This window comes from Eptesicus fuscus, chromosome 1 (assembly GCF_027574615.1).
Source record: "Eptesicus fuscus isolate TK198812 chromosome 1, DD_ASM_mEF_20220401, whole genome shotgun sequence".
Classification (NCBI taxonomy): Eukaryota; Metazoa; Chordata; class Mammalia; order Chiroptera; family Vespertilionidae; genus Eptesicus; species Eptesicus fuscus.
The window spans coordinates 107,566,314-107,572,313 of NC_072473.1; positions in this window are offsets into that span (position 1 = coordinate 107,566,314).

Below are 6,000 nucleotides of genomic sequence, written 5' to 3' on the forward strand. Positions count from 1 at the left end.
GCAAAATGGATAAAAGGAAAGAGGCTGCCCAAATTGAGAACTTGTGTGTTACATTCTGGTAATGTTTCCAGCACCAAGAAGGAAAAAGAAATTTGTTTAATTTATTTCAGGATGACTAAATTCAGAGGGTATAGTCTCAGAGCTGATCTTTTCCGTTTCTTTTTGAGTAAGGAGACAGGCGTGAGGAGAAGGGTCTTAGATTTCAACAGAATTTAAACTACCCTTGAAATATGAAGCATAGAATCCTTTGTCTCCCTTGGGTATAGTCAGAGGACCATAGGCTTTGGAATCTTGCAGACATGGGTTCAAGTTTGAGCTTGGCCCCTTATTGGTTGTGTGGCCCAGGGCAAGTTATAAACTCAAGTGTCTTCAAACTTTTGCTGGTGACTATAGCAAAAAGGGGTGGGGGGAGATTTTTTAAAAGATTAAAAACAAGAAGTGTTGCTCCCATACTCCCTAAAACAATGTTTACCCCCTCACATATTGTAAGTTGATAGCTAAACGTTTTCCTCCCATGCTTAAATAGTTACAAAGTAAGTTATTTCTGGATATAGCCAATATGGACATTCTAAAATAAAGTGGTTGCCTTACCTTATTTAGTCTGTCCAATTGAATATTAATATAATAGCCTTTTCATGCCCACCATGAGCTATTTAAAAAATACATTAATATATTTTTAAGAGTTGGAAATTTTACATTGTTCCTTTTTTTTCTCCCTAAACTCATTTCCATTCCAATTCTCCCACAGAATTTCATCCTAATGTAATATATTTTATGCCTGTAAGTCTGCTTTTGATCACTCTATATACTTCTCTGCAACAAAAATCCTATATAATAAAAGCCTAATATGCAAATTGACCAAATGGCAGAATGACTGGTCGCTATGACACGCACTGACCACCAGGGGGCAGACGCTCAACACAGGAGCTGCCCCCTGGTGGTCAGTGAGCTCCCACAGGGGGATTGCTGCTCAGCCAGAAGCTGGGCTCACAGCTGGCAAGCGCAGCAGCATTGGCAGGAGCCTCTATAGGCGGGCAGTAAGGAGCAAGGTGTCCTGGACTATGGGAGGGATGTCCGATTGCTGGCTTAGGTGGACATCACCTGAGGGGTCCCAGACTGTGAGAGGGTGCAAGTGGGGCTGAGGGACCCCACCCCCTCAATGCACAAATTTCATGCACCATGCCTGAAGTATGAACATAAGTTAAAATTAATTTTTTTGATCTTTTGACCCCTTTCACACATTTCTCTCATCCCCAATCCCCTGGTCCTGACAACCACCTATCCACTCTCTGTGTTTAGGAGCTTGGTTTTTATTTTATTTATTTTTTTTAGATTCCATATATGAGAAATCATATGGTATTTGTCTTTCTTGGTTTGACTTACTTTACTTAGCATAATGCCCTCAAGGTCCATCCATTGTTGTCTCAAATTGCAGGATTTCATTCTTTTTAATGGCTGAATAATATTCTATTGTGTATATATATCGCACATCTTTTTGTTGTTGTTATTGTTGTTAATACCCAAAGATAATTTTCCATTGATGTTTAGAGAGAGTAGGAGGGAGAGGGAGAGAGAAACATTGATGTGAGAGAGACGCGTCAATTGGTTGCCTTCTGCACCAGCCCTGACCAGGTTTGGGAGGAGCCTGTAACCAAGTTATGTGCCCTTGACTGGAATGAACCCGGGACCCTTTGGTCCGTGGGCTGATGCTCTATCCACTGAGCAAAACTGGCTAGGACTATATTTCACATCTTTATCCATTCATCTGTGGATGGACATTTAGGTTGTTTTCATATCTTGGCTATTGTAAATAATGAACGTAGGGATGCATATATCCTTTTGAATTAGTGTTTTGGGTTTCTTTGGATAAATACCCAGGAGTTGGAGTGCTGGGTCATATGATAGTTCTAATTTTTTTAGAACACTCCATACTATTTTCCATAGTGGCTGCATCAGTTTACATCCCACCAATAGCCATAGCAGTTAAAATTAATTTTAAAAATTTCTTATCACCGTAAGGCTCCATGTGTTTAAAAACAAATTTTCTAGATCAAATTATGCTTAGTACACAATTAGTAAAAAGAACTTAAAATTTTATTAAAATTAAAAATAATTTAAATATACAATATAAAACTGTTTTGGAACTGAATCTCTTAAAGATGGATGAGGTGTTTTTCAGTTAGTTCATGCATTTGGAATTTAATATTATTTATTGCTAGAATGAGACAGGGTTCGTATTGATTCAGTTTTGATTCTCTTTTTTTACTTTTAAAATGTAAATGCTAAGAAACTTTGTTCACAGAAATGGGTAGAATTAAATGAAAAAATTTCTCACAGCATTGTCAAACAATTCTTTGCATTTCTTCTGAATTGTGTATCAAAAATCTGATTGTAATCTATCGTCAAACATTAATTTTAATGATTTATTTGCTGGCAATTCCCTTAGATCCTTCAGCAATTTTCTTGAAAGAAAAGCAAAAGGTCTTACTAAGCAGTGATTAGGGTCATTCATTTTTTTCCACACCATCACCCTTATTTTGGCTCGTGCTTTTGTTTGGAACTCCCGCACCTCCATACCACCCCCAGGAGAGGGGGAGGGTCAATGCTACAAAGTAAGATTAGGGAAGGAGGGGTAGAGGGAGATGATTGTCTCTTGTAAAATGAAAGAAGGGCTATTTAGAAAGAGGAGGTGGGGAAGGAGAACCCACCTGCCAGAGACTCTGTGTTCTCAGGAGATCAATTTTAGGAAGTTGAGAGTCTAGAAATTGATGTCTTCACAACTGAACGTGCCCACCAACTCCTGGCCATTTTATTTCGTGTATCCCCAATGATATTCATAACCCAGTTTGACTTAATTTACCTCATTCCAGTTTTCACATCTGTAATTTGCAACTGGCATTCTCTAAATTACAGCATTAATATGAGGATGAAATTAAATCACATACCACATGTATAGCACCTAGCACAATGTCAGACATATAGTATGCATTCAGCAAATATTACATTCTCTCCTCACTTTTCCACCTTGACATGCTCATTTTTACACAAATATGATTGCTAATCCTTTTTATTTACAGGCTAAAAAGTGTGTTAAATAGAGGTATGACTTGGCCAGGATTACACATATCAATAAAAGTGGGCTGAAAATCTAACAGAGGACATTTTTATGTATTATTTTTAAACTTTTAGACATTTTAAAAAAGAAAAGTACAAAGAATAATATAATGAACACTCGTACTCCCACCACTCAGAATTAACAGCTGTTAACAGTCTATATTTACTTTAAGTCTTCTTTTTGGAAAATAAAAAAATAAATATTAGAGATAAATATTTAATATTGACCACTGTCTTCAGTCCTACCCTCTTCTCTCTTCTGAGCCAACCACTATTATGAGTTGGTTTTCTTTCATGATTTTATGTCTAATATACATTAGTGACACCCTTAGTATTCATTATACTGCAACTTATTTTTATCTATTTGACTCAACATCATGGCTTTATTTATTCCCCCCTTTCTCGGCCATTTTAGAAGTTATAGATTCTATTTATATTATTTACTCCATGTAATGAGTATCTCTATTCTTCTCCCAAACAATTTATCCCACCCCACCCTGGTGTTTTTGTTAAACATGATTTTAGTTTCACTTTGGGGTTGATTTGATACATTTATATATTGCAATATGATTGCCATTGCAGCTTTAGCTAACACCAGTTTGTTTTTAAATTGAGATATAATTCACCTACCCAAAAGTCATAATTTTAAATTGTATGTTTCATTGGTTTGTAGCATATTCAGAGTTGTACAGCCATCACCACTATCCAGGACATTTTCACCATGCAAAAACAAGTCCCACTAGCAATCACCCCTCAGTCATTTCCCATTTCACCCTTCCTCTAGCTCCTGTCAATCACTGGTCTACTTTTTTTCTCCATGCATTTGTCTATTCTAGATGCTTCATATAAATGAACTAATACAATATGTGGCCTCTTGTGTATGGCTCCTTTCACTTAGCATAATGTTTTCAAGGTTCATCCTTTATATTGCTGAATAATAGGCCATTGTATGGATATTTTGTTTGTCAGTTTCATTTTGTTTATCCATTCATCAGTTGAAGGGCATTTGTGTTGTTTCCCCCTTGGGCTGTTATGAATAATGCTGCTGTGGATATTTGTGCACAAGTTTTTGTATGGACATATGTTTTCAGTTCTCTTGGATGTATACCTAGGAGTAGAATGCCTGAATCAAATGGTAACTGTATGCTTAAGCTTTGGGAAACTGCCAAACTGTTTCCAAGGCAGCTGTACCATTTTACACTCCTAAAAGGAATGTATGAGGGTTCCAATTTCTCCACATTCTTGCCAACACTTGCTATTGTCTGTCTTTTTAAATATAGCCATGCTGGTGTGTGTGAAGTGGTATCTCATTGTGGTTTTGACTCGCATTTCTCCGATGACTAATGATGTTTGTCAATTTCTGCAAACAAACAAACAACAACAAAAATACCAAACAGCTGGGATTTTGATAGGGATTGCATTGCATTTGTAGATCAATTAGGAAAGTATTGCCATCTTCACAAATGAAGTCTTTTAATTCATGAACAATAGATGTCTTTCAATTTATTTAGGCCTTCTTTAAACAATATTTAATAGTTTTTAAGAGTATAGGTTTTATACTTTTTGTTAAATTTATTCCTGATTATTTTTTTTTGATGCTGTTATAACTGGAATTGTTTTCTTAACTTCATCATTGGATTGCTCATTGCTGGTGTGTAGAATTATAATTGCTTTTTACATATTGATCTTGTACCCTGCAACTTTGTGGACCTCATTTATTCATTCTAATAGGTTTGTTTGTGAGTTTTGTAGGCTCTTTCCTATATAAGATCATGTAATCTGCACGTAGTGATAGTTTTCCTTCTTTCTTTTTACTCTGGTTTCCTTATTTCTTTTTCTTGCCTGATTACACTGGCTAGAGCCTCCAGTACAATGTTGAGTAAAAGTGATAAGAATGAACATCATTTTCCTATACCTGATCTTAGAGGGAAAGCTTTCAGGTTTTCATTGTTAAGTGTAATGTTAGCTGTGTTTTTTTTTAAAAAAAATAGAGGAAGATCCTCTTTATCGCTAGTTTATTGAGTGATTTTTATCATGAAAGAACGTTGGATCTTGTCAAATGGTTTTTCTGAGTGTATTGAGATGACCATGTATCCTTTATTCTATTAGTATAGATAGTCTCTATCAATTCTATAGATTATATAGATTTGTTGTATTGCATTAATTGTTTTTCTCATGTTAAATTAACCGTGCATTCCTGAGATAAATTCCATTTTATTGGGTATATAATACTTGTTATATGTTGCTGGATTCAGTTTACTAGCATTTTCTTGAAGATTTTTGCATCTATATTCATCAGAGACATTGGTGTATGATTATATTTTCTTGTGATGTCTTCATTTGACTTTGGTATCAGGGTAATACTGGCCTTATAAGAATGACTTACTCTTCTACTTTTTGGAAGAGTTTGTGAGGAATTAATTCTTCTTTAAATGTTTGATAAAATTCACCAATAGTTTCAATAGTTTGTGTCTTACGATGAATTTTTCTATTTCATCAACGTTATCTAATTTGTTGGTATATATTTGCTCATAGTATTCACTTATAATTCTTTTAATTTCTGTAAGGTTAGTAGTTATGTACCTTCTTTCATTTCTGATGTTAGTAATTTGAGTCTTCTCTATTTTCCCTTGGTCAATCTAACTAAAGTTAGATTCAGTTTTGTTGATTTTTCAAAGAAACATCTTTTTTATTTTGTTATATTTGTCTTTCTATTCTTCATCCATTGGTTTCTTGTTTCAAAAAATTGATTTTATAATCTATTATTATGATTTATGTACTATAACTTCCCTTTCTTATCTCTTAAAATTTTAGGGTTTTCTTGTTTGTATTTTTGTTTGTTTTTCTCAAATTTTTTTAAAAAATATATTTTATTGATTTTTTACA